This window comes from Monodelphis domestica, chromosome 3, assembly GCF_027887165.1.
Source record: "Monodelphis domestica isolate mMonDom1 chromosome 3, mMonDom1.pri, whole genome shotgun sequence".
NCBI lineage: Eukaryota > Metazoa > Chordata > Mammalia > Didelphimorphia > Didelphidae > Monodelphis > Monodelphis domestica.
The window spans coordinates 65,587,126-65,603,634 of NC_077229.1; the positions used below are offsets into that span (position 1 = coordinate 65,587,126).

At 39.4% G+C, this 16,509-nt stretch overlaps 1 long non-coding RNA gene across 1 annotated transcript; it reads left to right on the forward strand.

The window, feature by feature from the left end:
- The first annotated feature begins 459 nt into the window (after positions 1-459).
- On the forward strand, positions 460-15,490 carry LOC130457933 (uncharacterized). The gene is made up of 2 exons (XR_008917162.1): positions 460-2,478; positions 15,007-15,490. It is a non-coding gene; the product is annotated as an uncharacterized LOC130457933 (long non-coding RNA).
- Positions 15,491-16,509: the final 1,019 nt, after the last annotated feature.

The following is a 16,509-nucleotide window of genomic DNA, read 5'->3' on the forward strand; positions in this document are numbered from 1 at the left end:
CCCTTTTTCAACTGCCTCAAAGGTTTCCACTTGCCACAGTCCAATTTTACTACATACCTAAAGCATCTGACCATGATAAGGAAACGAAAGGTCATTTCAGTCCCAAGGATGACAAGGCTACTCTCAAGAAGATTGTGGGAAACTAAAGTGACTATGAAAATCAGACTCTCCAGAAGATAGAAACAGAGACCATGATGGGCAATTGCTAGAGAATGGAATGTCTTCATGTTAAATACATATGATTCCTTTTCATCTTAAAGCAGAAATGAATCAGCCTCCCTGACTCAAACATGACTCTGATCTTCCAGAGAAGAAAAAGAGTTCATGAAGGACCATGTACTGAACTAAAAACAGTACCTGTTTTTTTTTCCTTTTTTAGGTATATGGGTATACATTGCATCCATGTTGGGGGAACAAAGGAGAAGAAGAGGGCTATGGGAAAATTGGACCTTATTTCAAGATAGCCCAGCTGAGATAGGTTCATTCCTTTTATATGGGCTTTCATTGTATTGGCAGGATCCACTGTGTGTGTTGTCATGGAAATGGAATCTTTGCTAGTAGAGATGGAGTCAGATGAAGACAGCAAATGGTGAGCTGATGACTTCCTTTGAAGGAAATAACCCTAGTATGAAAAGACTTACTTGGACTTGTTTCAGGATGTCTAGTAGTGTTAGATTCCCACCCGGTTGTTGTGCCTTCTCTAATGGCTGCCATGTGGGAAAAGGGAAAAAGGTCCCTTTGGGGCTAGTGTCTAAGGAAGGATTAGTGTCTAGCATGCCCTTGGACTCAACTGTTGTGGATCCATGTGGGAGAGAGCTAGTGCCCATAGATACTCTTGAAGAAACTTTGGTTTGAGTAGGAGGGAGGGTCGTTCCAGAGAAGAAATAGTTGTCTGAGTTGTCTCTGGACATTGTTTCCCTGCAGCAGAATTCACAGGTAGGACTGATCAGAGCCTAGGCCATAAGAGGTCCCTCCTAGTGTCTTTAAACTGGGAGGTACCAAATCTGTGTATCCAACCTCAAAAAGACTGGTTGGCCATGTCCTCTCAGCTAGCCAGGGATAGACCCCTGGGAACTGCTATCTTTGTGTACTTGCTGGACAATCCTGTGTCTAAGAGAGATGATTTGAGGTAGAGCTAAGATGGAATGGGAAAGCTCCAGTTGCTCTGAAAATCCTCTCCAACCACTCTAAAATAACATTTCAAAATGAATTTTGGAGTAATTGAACCAACACGGGCACAGAGTGCAGTAACTTTCCTGCAGAAAATAACTTGGAAGGTAGACAGGGGATCTCTTTCACGGTGGTGAGAGGAGAGTACAGCTGGCAGCAAAGCTGTACCAAAGAGTAAAGGCACAAGGCAATAGCAACCCTTGCCAACTACTCACCTATTGCTTTAGGTCTAGTCATACTCAATTTTGGTACCCTGAGTCCCTGCCTAAGCAAATTAACAATACACCCCTTTCCTAATCCATGAAATTCCAAGCCCTAGCTCAAGCCTCTAATGAGGCCCCATACCCTAATGCAAAGCAATCCATGGAGTTGCTGGCCAGTGCAACTCTAAGAGGAGGCTAGAACTCTTGGAAAAGACTGCAGTCAGGCCCCAAACCCCAGTGTAAGGTAGTCCACAAAGAATATGCCTTATATAGATGCAGAGTGCAATGAAGCCCCAAGCCCCAGTGCAAAAGAGTTCACAGTGCAACTAGCTCATGTTAGCCCTTGAAACTTCTTCCTGTTTTAATAAATATTATAAAAATGACAATTGTATCTAAATTAATATACTTATTCAGTGACACACAATTCAAACTATCAAAGATATATTTTCTAGAAGTAGAAAAAATATCAAAATTCTCCCGGAAGAACAATAGAGTAAGAATTTAATGAAGGGAATAAATGGCAAAATGAAGGAATATGGCCTAGCAGTACCAAATCTCAAACTGACCTATAAAGCTGAATCATCAAAACAATATAGTCCTGGCTAAAAAGTGACAAGATTCAAGCTTTGGGGATAAGAACTCAATGTTGAATAAAAACTGCTGTATAAACTGTGTAAACTGTTAAAACAGTGTGGCAGAAATGAGGTAGAGACCAATATCTCATACCTTATGCCAAGATAAAGTCAAAATGGGTATATGGTTTAGAAATAAAGAGTGATACTATAATAAAGAAGGGAGGGTGGAATGGTTTCTTGATGGGTCTGTGCAAAAGGAAATAATTTATGACCAAACAAGAGATAGAAAACATTACAAAATAGAAAATGAATAATTTTGATTTCATTAATTTTTGTGTACATGAATCCCATATAACCAAGACTAGAAGGGAAACAATAAAAAGGCGGGAGGGTATAAAATTTCTCTAATAAAGGTCTTGTTTCTCAAACTTGTAGAGAACTAAGTCAACTTTATAAGAGTACAAGCCATTCCCCAATTGACAACTGGTCAAAGGATGTAAACTAGCAGTTTTCAGATGAAGGAATTAAAGGTATAAATAATTTTATTTAAAAATCTAAATTAATCTTCATTAGACTTATACAGATTTGGGGAAAGTGGGGTCAAAGAAAGGAAAAGGGAGGGGGGAACCGTCGACAACACTAAGATTTACTTAAAGAAATAGGGGGGGGGACTTAATAGAATAATCTTTCCCATATAAAGATATGGGAAGGGGAGGGGAAGAATTCTCATATGAGAAGGAGAGGAAGAGAGCATGAAGTGGAATTACTTAAACCTTACTCTCAGTGAGATCAAATCAGAGAGGGAAGAACATCTAGATGCAGTGGGATCCTGAATTCTATCTTATCCAACAGGGCAAGAAAGAAAGGAAAGTTAAGGAGGAGAAGGGGGAAGGAAGTATAAAAAGGGAGGGAAGGAGAGGGGGAGGGGAAAGGAGCATGAAAAGGGAGGGGCTAGAAAGGCAAGCATCTCAAGGGAGGGGACTAGGTGGACTGACCTAAAGTAAATCACTGGTTCAAAAGTATATAGCTAAAGAAGAAAGGTCAGAACTAGGGGAAGATATCAAAATGCCAGTGAATCCACAAATGACAATCATAACTTTGAACGTGAATGGGATGAACTCACTCATAAAATGTAGACAAATAGCAGATTGGATTAGAACCCCAAACCCTACCATTTGTTGTCTTCAAGAAACACATATGAGGCGGGTTGACACTCACAAGGTAAGAATTAAAGGTTGGAGTAAGACCTTTTGGGCCTCAACTGACAGAAAGAAGGCAGGAGTTGCAATCATGATATCTGAAAAAACCAAAGCAAAAATAGACCTGATCAAAAGGGATAGGGAAGGTAAATATATTCTGTTAAAAGGGAGCATAGACAATGAGGAAATATCACTAATCAACATGTAGGCACCAAATGGTATAGCATGTAAATTTTTAATACAGAAACTAGGAGAATTGAAGGAGGAAATAGACAGTAAAACCATATTAGTGGGAGACTTGAACCAACCACTATCAAATTTAGATAAATCAAACCAAAAAATAAACAAGAAAGAGGTAAAAGAGGTGAACAAAATCTTAGAAAAATTAGAGTTATTAGACATATGGAAAAAAATAAATAGGGACAAAAAGGAATACACCTTTTCAGCTGCACATGGCACATTCACAAAAATAGATCATACACTAGGTCACAGAAACATGGCACTCAAATGCAGAAAAGCAGAAATAATAAATGCAGGCTTTTCAGATCACAAGGCAATAAAAATATTCATCAGTAATGGTACTTGGAGAGCCAAATCAAAAATTATTTGGATATTAAATAATATGATACTCCAAAATCAGTTAGTTGGAGAAGAAATCATAGAAACAATTAATTTAATTGAGGAAATTGACAGAGGCGAGACATCCTTTCAAACCTTATGGGATACAGCCAAGGCAGTACTTAGAGGAAAATTCATATCACTGACTGCATATATTAACAAATTAGGGAGGACAGAGATCAAGGAATTGGAAATGCAAATCAAAAAACTTGAGAATGAACAAATTAAAACCAGCAGAAAACCAAACTAGTGATCCTAAAAATTAAGGAAGAAATTAATAAAATCGAAAGTGACAAAACTATTGAGCTAATAAACAAGACTAGAAGCTGGTACTTTGAAAAAACAGACAAAATAGACAAAGTACTGGTCAATCTAATTTTACAAAGGAAAGAAAGGCAAATTAACAGCATCAATGATGAAAAGGGGGATCTCGCCTCCAATGAAGAGGAAATTAAGGCAATCATTAAAACCTACTTTGCCCAACTATATGGCAATAAATATACCAACCTAGGTGATATGGATGAATATTTACAAAAATATAAATTGCCTCGACTAACAGAAGAAGAAATAAATTTCTTAAATAATCCCATATCAGAAAAAGAAATCCAACAGGTCATCAAAGAACTTCCTAAGAAAAAATCCCCAGGGCCTGGCGGATTCACCAGTGAATTCTATCAAACATTCAAAGAACAGCTAACTCCAATACTGTACAAACTATTTGACATAATAAGCAAAGAGGGAGTTCTACCAAACTCCTTTTATGACACTAACATAGTACTAATTCCAAAGCCAGGCAGGCCAAACACAGAGAAATAAAATTATAGACCAATCTCCCTAATAAATATAGATGCAAAAATCTTAAAAAGGATACTAGCAAAAAGTGTCCAGCAAGTGATCAGAAGGGTCATCCACCATGATCAAGTAGGATTTATGCCACGGATGCAGGGCTGGTTCAATATTAGGAAAACTATCCACATAATTGACCACATCAACAAGCAAACCAACAAGAACTACATGATTATCTCAATAGATGCAGAAAAAGACTTTGATAAAATACAACATCTATTCCTACTAAAAACATTAGAAAGCATAGGAATAGAAGGGTCATTCCTAAAAATAATAAACAGTATATATCTAAAACCATCAACAAATATCATCTGCAATGGGGATAAACTAAATTCATTCCCATTAAGAGCAGGAGTGAAACAAGGATACCCATTATCACCTCTATTATTTGACATTGTATTAGAAACACTAGCAGTAGCAATTAGAGAAGAAAAAGAAATTGAAGGCATCAAAATAGGCAAGGAGGAGACCAAATTATCACTCTTTGCAGATGACATGATGGTCTAGTTAAAGAATCCTAGAGATTCAACCAAAAAGCTAAGCAAAATAATCAACAACTTTAGCAAAGTTGCAGGATACAAAATAAACCCACATAAGTCATCAGCATTTCTATATAATTCCAACACAGCTCAGCAGCAAGAACTAAAATAAGAAATCCCATTCAAAATTACCTTAGACAAAATAAAATACTTAGGAATGTATCTCCGGAGACAAACATAGGAACTATATGAACACAACTTCAAAACACTTTCCACACAACTAAAACTAGACTTGAACAATTGGAAGAACATTAACTGCTCATGGGTAGGATGAGCCAATATAATAAAAATGACCATCCTACCCAAACTCATCTATCTATTTAATGCCATACCCATAGAACTTAGAAAAAAATTTTTTACTGGTTTAGAAAAAGCCATAACAAAGTTAATTTGGAAGAACAAAAGATCAAGGATATCCAGGGAAATCATGAAAAAAATACAAAGGAAGGGGGCCTTGCAGTCCCAAATCTCACACTATATTATAAAGCAGGGGTCACCAAAACAATTTGGTACTGGCTAAGAGACAGAAAGGAGGATCAGTGGAATAGACCGGGGGCAAGAGACCTCAGCAAGACAGTATATGACAAACCCAAAGATCCCAGCTTTTGGGACAAAAATCCACTATGTCATAAAAACTGCTGGGGAAATTGGAGGACAGTGTGGGAAAGATTAGGTTTAGATCAACACCTCACACCCTACACCAAGATAAATTCAAAATGGGTGAATGACTTGAACATAAAGAAGGAAACTATAAGAAAATTAGGCAAACACAGAATAGCATACATGTCAGACCTTTGGGAAGGGAAAGACTTCAAAACCAAGCAAGACTTAGAAAGAGTTACAAAATGCAAAATAAATAATCTGGAATACATCAAGTTAAAAAGTTTTTGTACAAACAAAACCAATGTAACCAAAATCAGAAGGGTAACAACAAATTGGGAAACAATCTTCATAAAATCCTCTGACAAAGGTTTAATTACTCAAATTTACAAAGACCTAAACCAATTGTACAAAAAATCAAGTCATTCTCCACTTGATAAATGGGCAAGGGACATGAACAGGAAGTTGTCAGCCAAGAAAATCAAAACTGTTAATAAGCACATGAAAAAGTACTCTACATCTCTTATAATTGGAGAGATGCAAATCAAAACAACTCTGAGGTATCACCTCACACCTAGCAGATTGGCTAACATGACAGCTATGAAAAGTAATGAATACTGGAGGGCATGTGGCAAAGTGGGGACACTAATTCATTGGTGGTGGAGTTGTGAATTGATCCAGCCATTCTGGAGGGCAATTTGGAACTATACTCAAATTGCAGTAAAATACTGTCTGCCCTTTGATCCAGCCATAGCACTGCTGGATTTGTACCCCAAAGAGATAATAAGGAAAAAGACTTGTACAAGAATATTCATAGCTGTACTCTTTGTGGTGGCTAAATTGGAAAATGAGGGGATGCCCATCAATTGGGGAATGGCTGAACAAATTGTGGTATATGTTGGTGATGGAATACTATTGTGCTAAAAGGAATAATAAAGTAGAGGAATTCCATGGAGACTGGAACAATCTCCAGGAAGTGATGCAGAGTGAAAGGAGCAGAATCAGGAAAACATTTTACACAGAGACTGATACACTTTGGTACAATCGAAGGTGATGGACTTCTCCATTAGGGTCAATGCAATGTCCTGGAACAATCTGCAGGGATCTAAAAAATACTATCCACAAGCAAAGGATAAACTGTGGGAGTTAAAACACAGATGTACAGCAACTGCTTGACTACTGGGGTTGAGGGGATATGACTGAGGAGAGACTCTAAATGAACACTCTAATGCAAATACAAACAACAGGGAAATGGGTTCGAGTCAAGAACACATGTGATAACCAGTGGAATCGTTTGCTGGCTATGGGAGAGTGAATGGTGGTGGGAGCGGGGGCGGGGAGGAAAAGAAAATGATCTTTGTTTCCAGTGAATAATGTTTGGAAATGACCAAATAAAATAATGTTTAAAATTTTAAAAAATCGTGGAAAAAGAGACACACAGAGACAGTCCCTTGGAGTTGGAGTGAAGGCAGACACTTGAGGAGAGGCTGGAAGATAGGCAGTCAGACTTGGAGTGAAGGCACTTGGCTGTGGAACTGGACCCGTGGAGGAGCTTGTGCAGGAGACTTCAGACTACTTTCCTTTTAGACAGTCTCTGTGGTGAATGTCTAGGCTGACATCCTTCCTTGTCCTTCCTGGTGGTATGAACCTCCATGAAAGGCCAATTGTCTTAATACTCCTTTCCCCTGACTGGTGCCTTAGAATTTCTAACTGGTTCAGAGGAAACTGGAGCTCTAGCTCTCTCTCTCTCCTTTGGTCTCTGTCTCTGTCTCTCACTCTCTCCTCTCTCTCACTCTCTCCTCTCTCTCTCTCTCTCTCTCTCTCTCTCTCTCTCTCTCTCTCTCTCTCTCTCTCTCTCTCTCTCCCTCTCTGTCTCTGTGTCTCTCACTCTCTCTCTTTCTTTCTCTCTCCCCTTTTCTCTCCTCCTTAATATCTTACCTCTATTGTAAAAATATACTACCATAAATTACATTTTACTTTACTAATTCATTTTGAGATTTTGGAATTAAATCCCTGGTGACCACCAATTTAATATTCATTCTAAATATAACACCTCTTTCTGTTCTTTTTCCTTTCCCTCTCACTTTACCGGAGTCTTGCTTTTTATCTCCCCCTTACTTTCCCCTCTCTCCTATTACCATCCCTCTTCCCTTATCAGAGTCCCCCCCCCTACTTTTCTATACAGTAACATATAATTCTGTACCCTGATGAGTATGGTAGTTATTCCCTCTCTGAGCCAGTTATGATGAGAGGAAAGTTTAAGCATTGCAAATCATCACCCTTATCCTCCCTTCTAATGTACATTGGTTGGAGAGGATTCTAATGGTAGCTTTGAGCTTTCTTGCTTCTACTCTGCCATCTTGCCTCTGGACCCAGAAATTGCAAATTATTTTTAACAACATTGAATAGAGGCAGCTAAATGAATCAGTGGATAGAGAGCCAGGTCTTGAGATGTAAAAGTCTTGGGCTCAGGTCTGGCTTCAGACACATCCTTGCTGTGACTCCCCATAAATCATATAATCCCAAATGATTAGCTTCTTCCTCCCCCCCTTACAGCTCTTTTTCCTTGGAGGTGATACTTAGATTCAAGTTTAAGACAAAAGATAAGGGACTTTAAAAAATAAAAGCAAAAGCATTGAATAGAATAGGAAACTGAGATGTCTCTGTTTTTGCACCTAAAATACAATAACCCAGAAAATCCCAAATGAAAGAAAATACAGGAAAGTAGATAGGGGCAGGGTTTATTTTCTGTGGTTGGTGTAATAAAAGGGTATTGAGAAGTAATGATTCTTTGAGAGAATATTAAGGTCAGAATCATGATGGAAATTTAGCAGGAGGAGGGGAAAGTAGCGTGGGGATAGAGGAAAAGACTAGGGATTCTGTTGTGCTCCTCATCATTGAGTAGACTGGCTCTTTCAAGGGAGGAGGAAAAGCCCAGCTTAGTGAAATGCTCTTTTTGCATCCCAGTAACCCTTCTCTTGGTCTCTGAATGAGCTTCTGAGGTTTCTCTTGTGTGTGTACAGGCAACTCACTCCAGTTTCTGAGCCATTCTTCATATAACATATAACAAACATAAATTTATGAGCAAGCATTTTCACATATGTGCCATTTTTAATACCCTACCCATTTTTTGGCTCTTGTTTGCCACATATATCCTTATACAGATCAAAAATGTAATTAAAATATCAACCAACAATCCCAGAACTCATATGAGGTAACTTTATCAATTAAATATTACACTACTCATTTTATCATTCTGGACCTGGAATGTTTGTAGTAAGATTCCACAGCTGCAAACAACCTTTTTTTGGTCAGACAGGGCTGTCAATATTTGCTTGCTTGAGCACCTTAAATCCTCCGTTCCTACAATTAAGATATACTCATCTTTAAGTTCTATCACACAGCGGTTGTTAACTCTTTGAAGCCCCTATGTCAGTTCATAATTTTATAAGCACTTCTTTCTCCTTCCTGGGTGCAAGGAAGGGGTTAATAGCTTCTGAGCAATTTTATCGCAAGGCTGCTGGCCTTGACTTAGATTTTATTACTTAGCAACCCTGGCCCATCTGTCTTTAACCAGTGACTAGCTTACTGCAATTTAAAATTTTGAATTTATCAAACCTCTTTCATAATAATTTACTCTTAGCAAATTTTAGTTTGAACTCCACAACTTCCAAATAACTTTGATTAAGTTCTTTAGCAATCTTTCAATATGTAACCAAACTGAAGTACAAAGCATTTAGATCCTCCGTTTTAGTTGTCTTTTAGCTCAAAATATTGCTACATACTTGATTAAATTCCAATTTATAATTTGTTGTATCATAATATCAACTAGTATCTCTATTCATTACTCTCATTGAAATGGAGCACTTCATAAAATGAATCCAGACACCCCAAAATCCAATTATTAACTTATATAGTTAGGTTATAAGATATGAAGTTATTTCCTCTCACATGTACTTAATCACCTTTCCCTAGTTAGCGACATGTTACCTGGCATTCCAGCCTGACCTCTCTGATATATCTGGAACTAGACTGTATTTAATCCTCATGACAAGCCCTCTCGATTACAGGGCTGGTTGAATTTGTCTTGTTAAAGGCATACAGGATGTATGTCATATACCCTTAACCTATTTAGGTGGAAAACTTAATCCTCTTCATAATATAATGCATACATATTTAGCATTCATTAAGCATTACTAATTTCCAGCATTTGGCATCTGAATACATACATGAATTTCTAGATTACAAATTCCTTCCTATGCATTTTGCACATTTAAAAACAATTCATATGACATTGATCATTTAAAAATTTCCCCTTTTGTAAGATATCAATTTTTAGCACTTATCTCATTAATCCCATGCAGATTAACTATTAAAAAAAAACAAAAAAAATTCTTGTGTGTAATATAATTTCTTGCTGCTACTTCTGACAACACATACATTAAAATAAATGTAATTTGAAGGATTCCCAAGTTCAAATTCTAGAATAAGTTCTTTTCAACAACATAAGTTTTTCTGAAAGACTTTTACATCTATAAAGTATTCAGTACAATTTCTGTCCATACAGAATAAACTTTCCTCTCTGCATCAGACTTGCTATCAATCACATTTACACAATTCTCAAATTCACTGAAATCATTATGCATTGCAAGGTTTAACAAAGAAAACATTAATCAGGAGTTTTGTTGTAATACATTACATTTGTACTATATCAAAATCATTAGCTATCCACCGAAGTTGAGAATTAATTTTAAGTGAAAAGTTCTAACTGTGGAGTAAGAATCTCCCTTTTCTGTTCAGAATTTTCTCTCTTCCGCTCCTTTGGGGGCCCATCCAAAGGAAGAAGGAGGGAAAAATCATTGAACAGGTAATTGTACTCTCTCTCCCACCCTGAAGCCTGCTGTAGGAGCAAGCACAGTGTTACTTCATCATAGCCTGCCTGGTTGGAACGCAGGCAGAGGGAGCAGGGGTGCAAAATCTATTCTCCTTTGTGACCCTGCATCCAAAAATCCCCCCTGTTTTTTTCCCGTTAATCCTGACACAACAAATACTCAACGAATTCTATAGGACACCCTCTCCCATACATCCACATATCTGCATCCAAATACAGAAAGACACACGAGACAAACAGCAAAAGCCAGAAGACAAACAACAGAGACACGGACACGTAAACTACCCCGATCCTAGGAGGTTATCTTAAGATCTAATTTCTTGGCATGTACTTGTAAGGACCGTAAAACCTTAAGCAAGCTATTTGACAAACAGGCTGATTTTCTATTGTTGAGACCAAGAAGTTGCAAGGAAAGGGTTAACAACTGTCCAAAGCAGCTAGATTTTAATCAGGAAAAAACCTGACACCAGCAACTGCCTTCGGCTTCCTTCGGCTGCCTGTCAGGCCAGCCGCAGTAAAGAAAGAAACCTGATACCAGCAATTACTCATCAGTGGCCAGGTCCCTTCGGCTGTCTCCAACTGTCTCCGGTTACCTGTCAGGGGCCGGCAGCAAGGGGCTGGCCACCCGATCCCTCCACATGGCAAAAAAACCTGTGTGTCTAAAAATCACCTAGAGATCATGGGGCATCCCCCAGTCTCTCTTAGGGGTGCAATATCTTCCCAAAAAGGTGCCTCAACAACAACCCTTTCCCAAACTTGACAGAAACTTGAACTCTGTTCTGGGGGAACTGGAATACGAAAAGTGCCAGGGTACCTGATAGAGACGTGAAATCTCATGCTCAGGGCCCTGACAGGCAGATGGAGATTTGAACTCCATACTAGGGGCCTCAAACACCCTGAAAGTTCCGATTTAGGGACGTGCCCAGGACTGTATTCCTTCCCCACCCCTGAACACAGATGCTTTCTCCATTTTCTGACTGGCTTTCTCGAGATAGACACAGAACTGCAGAAATCGGGAGTCCACACTCAGAAACAGGTGAGAGGGTCGGACCAACGCCGCGAGGCTAAGCCTCTTGCCTTAGAAAAAAGGCAGACCCTGGGGCTTGGCATAGGAACCCTTGTACAAACCGCAAGGATGAATGTTCCACTAAGCCTTATGCCCATCAGGGGTCCTCATCTCCCCCATACACATTTGGTCACCATTCGCACACACAGCCACAACACACTCAGCTCACCTGAAGATCTGGTCCAAGGCAGTGCCTTAGGTCCTCCTGTCTGGGGGGTTCCAAGGTGGAGGGGTACGGGCAAGCTCCCAAATGTTAAGGTCTAGGATTTCACCCACCACCAAGGAAGACCGCGGACAATGAAATCCGGCAAGGAAAAAGGCCATTTATTATAGAACTAGTACGGACCAGTGGGAACCTCTGCCATCAGAGTTACAAGTTGCTTCTGAGAAGCTGGGCTTTAAATACTTTTCAGCATGTATGCCCCCCCCCCCATTCCAGCACCTTATCTGCGACATACCATCCTTGGAACTTTGACAATTTTATGTTATTGGGGTCTCCTTGGCCTTTATCTGGTACCCACTGCAGCTGGGGTTTGGCATATTTATGGTTTGACTAACTTCCAAGGCTAGCCAGCTTGTTAAGTTCTTCCTGTATTTTCAAGGTTGGTCATTTTGGCCTCCCTCACAAGCAGCCCCCTTCTCTTACATCCTAGCCTCTAGCTATGATTCTTTCCCAGGCTTGACTGTATCCTATCCATGTAGTTTGAACAGTCCCATTTTCTTGTAGCTATTGTATTGTCAATCACCTTTCCTTGACCCTGGTTTCCCCCCAAATGGCATATGGGTTCCCCCAAGTCTTTTGTTCCTTGGAGTGGTCATCTAGTGTGGTGCCACATCCCCAGAGTCCAGGGTTTATACCCTGTAAAAGTTGTGGCACCAGTAAAGAATTAAATACTGGACTTATCTCTATTCTGATTAAAGACTTGGTTTTTCTGACTATTTGATAGTTCTATGTTATTTCCAAATTAACATTCCATTTCCCCTATTCCCTATCATTGTTTAAGGATTTTACTTCCTCTTTTGCTAATCTGGGCAATTTCTCTTTTTGTAAATATTCATCCATTACACTTTGTCAGATTTCTTGGCATATAATTGGGCATTATAGCTCCTAATGGGGTGTATGGGGTGCTCAGACAGGGGTAGTATCTCTGGTATGGAGGGCTTGTTGTGCCCTTCTAGGGCAGCTCTCCAGCCTCTGACCCCCACCTGACACCCAGCTCACTTGTGGCTCCTAGTAGCTGCTAGCATGCGGCAGCGGCCACACCCCGGGCAATGGCTTCGACAGGCCGGCTAAACCTTGTTGGTGTAGCCATCGGGTCATAGACCCCTGGTGAACCAGGGCCTTGTTCACCCAGCATGTGAAGAATGCTTCGGCTGAACAGACAGAAGAAACCAATAAGAAGTTTCAATGGCTGAGAGGGCGACGCAGCAAAGCACTGTGGAATGCTTAGGGCGTGTTGGAGCACAAAAGACAACATGGCCATCCAATGCAGCTGAGGAAGTCTCTAGGTGTAACAACTTTTCGTGCCACTAGACCCAGGCTTCCAATGCCAAGAGAGTGGGGCTGTCTCTGTGCATGGACTTTTCACACACAAGTGTCTTTGTGCACACTCATCTATCATAGATGAAAACACACAAAGACAATCGTCATCCTCGGTTACCGAGAGACTACTACTACTATAGCTCCTAATGATAGCTTTAATTTCCTCTTCATTGGTTATGATTTTACCCTTTTCAATTTTGATACTGATTATTTGATATTCTTCTTTCCTTTTTTTAAATCAAATTAACCAACACTTTTTTTTTTCATAAAACCAACTTCTACTTTTATTTATTGGTTCAATATTTCTCTTACTTTTGCTTTTATTTATTTCTCCTTTTTTTAGAATTTCCAATTTAGTCTTTAAATAAGGACTTTTAAATTTGTTCTCTTTCTAGTGTGTAGGATGAAATAAAATGACCACACACAAATTTTAATTACAAATCTGGAGTCAAAGAGTACATAGTAGAATTTGCAGTCTTTATTCGTTCCCATTGAGGAAGGGGACATCTCCCTAATGGCAATGTCCACTGCATGAGTACAGATAAAAGTATTTTATGGATTCCTAATGCAAAGACCCTCACCCAGCTCTGACCAAGACCTCATGCTCTGGGGGCTGAATTTACAATCTGGGCATGAAAGTCTACTTGCTGGGAGCCATCAGGCCAGGACACCTTGACAGAGTCAGGAGTGGTAGCTAAGGAGGCCTCAGAGTAGCCCTTGGCAAGATGTGATTGCCCACTCTTTGCATAACCTCTCATTAATATCCCTTACCTATGGAATTCCCTGGTCTCAGAAGGAATAATGCAAGAGTAAAACACCTGTACCTTAATTCTCTAAAACATCACCAAAAGATCAGACCCTCAAATCCAACGCCAAAAGACTATCATGGGTTAGCTTTTATTTAGGTACATAATTCCAGGCAAAACTGCAGCTACAAACGAAGTCAAGAACTTTCCCACTCACAGAAACTTATTCTCATGAAGCCAACACACAAATCAATCATAAAGGCCCATACAAAACTTACCAATCAGTATATATATATGTATATATATGTATATACACACACATATATATATATTTAGTATTGATATTACTTGATTGTTTATAGTACCTTTTAACAAGATGTAATCTCCTTCCTTGTCTCTTTTTATAAGATCTATTTTACTTTAGTTTTTGTCTAAAAAACCATGATTGCTACTTTTTTTTTTTACTTTTGATATACAATAAATTCTGCTGCAGTCCCTTCCTTTAATCTATATAGGTTATCCTGTCTCTAATGCATTTCTTGTAAACAACATATAGTAGGATTCTGGTTTTTAATCCACTCTAAAATCCATTTCTGTTTTAGGGGTAAATTCAAGGCAATTCACATTCACAGTTATGATTACCAACTGTATATTCCCTTCCATCTTGATTTCCCTTGTGAAGATTGGATTTGGCTCTCCCCAAATTGCAACAATGGAGGTACTTAGCTGTTCCTTGATAGTGAAGATTACATTGTAATCCCCTGTTTATTTTTAGATTTTAATCCCCAAAGTGTAAACTAAGTTCTTAAATTAGATCTACCCATTTTTCATTTTAACCAAAAAAGGTGTGAACTAACCACGAAAGCTGTGAACACCCATTTCATACACTGAGTGGGAGGTCTGTGACCCACATGTGAAAGAGTGGGCAGTTCTGGTGTGGAGCATTGGCTGTGATTGGTAGACATAAAAATTAGGGGAAGCTACACAGCAGAAAAATGTCTTTAAAATAGTGGAAAAAGAGACACACAGAGACAGTCCCTTGAAGTTGGAGTGAAGACAGTCACGTGGAGCTGGAGGGAAGACAGACACTTGAGGAGAGACTGGAAGATAGACAGTCAGACTTGGAGTGAAGACACTTGGCTGTGGAACTGGACCCGTGGAGGAGCTTGTGCAGGAGATTTCAGACTACTTTCCTTTTAGACAGTCACAGTGGTGAGTATCTAGGCTGACATCTTCCTTGTCCTTCCTGGAGGTATGAACCTCCATGAAAGGCCTATTGTCTTGAGACACCTTTCCCCTGACTGGTGCCTTAGAATTTCTAACTGGTTCAGAGGAAACTAGAGCTCTAGCTCTCTCTCTCTCCCTCTGTCTCTGTCTCTGTCTATCACTCTCTCTCTCTCTCTCACTCTCTTTCTTTCTTTGTCTCTCCCCTTTTCTCTCTTCCTTAATATCTTCCCTCTATTGTAAAAATAAACTACCATAAATTACACTTTACTAATTCATTTTGAGATTTTGTAATTAAATCCCTGGTGACCACCTATTTAATATTATAACACCCCTTTCTGTTCTTTTTCCTTTCCCTCTCACTTCACCAGAGTCTTGCTTTTTATCTCCCCCTTACTTTCCCCTCTCTCCTATTACCATCCCTCTTCCCTTATCAGAGTCCCCCCCTCCTACTTTTCTATACAGTAACATAAGATTCTGTACCCTGATGAGTATGGTAATTATTCCCTCTCTGAGCCAGTTATGATGAGAGGAAAGTTTAAGCATTGCAAATCATCACCCTTATCCTCCCTTCTAATGTACATTGGTTGGAGAGGATTCTCATGGTAGCTTTGAGCTTTCCTGCTTCTACTCTGCCATCTTGGCTCTGGACCCAGAAATTGCAAATTATTTTTAACAACATTGAATAGAGGCAGCTAAATGAATCAGTGGATAGAGAGCCAGGTCTTGAGATGTAAAAGTCTTGGGCTCAGGTCTGGCTTCAGACACATCCTTGCTGTGACTCCCCATAAATCATATAATCCCAAATGATTAGCCTCTTCCTCCCCCCACCCCCCTTACAGCTCTTTTTCCTTGGAGGTGATACTTAGACTCAAGTTTAAGACAAAAGATAAGGGACTTTAAAAAATAAAAGCAAAAGCATTGAATAGAATAGGAAACTGATGTACAAAAAAATCAAGCCATTCTCCAATTGATAAATGGGCAAGGGACATGGATAGGCAGTTCTCAGATAAAGAAATCAAAACTATTAATAAGCACATGAAGAAGTGTTCTAAATCTCTTATAATCAGAGAAATGCAAATCAAAACAACCCTGAGGTATCACCTCACACCTAGCAGATTGGCTAACATGTCAGCAAAGGAAAGTAATGAATGCTAGAGGGGATGTGACAAAGTAGGGACATTAATCCATTGCTGGTGGAGTTGTGAACAAATCCAACCATTCTGGAGGGCAATTTGGAACTATGCCCAAAGGGCGACAAAAGAATATCTACCCTTTGATCCAGCCAT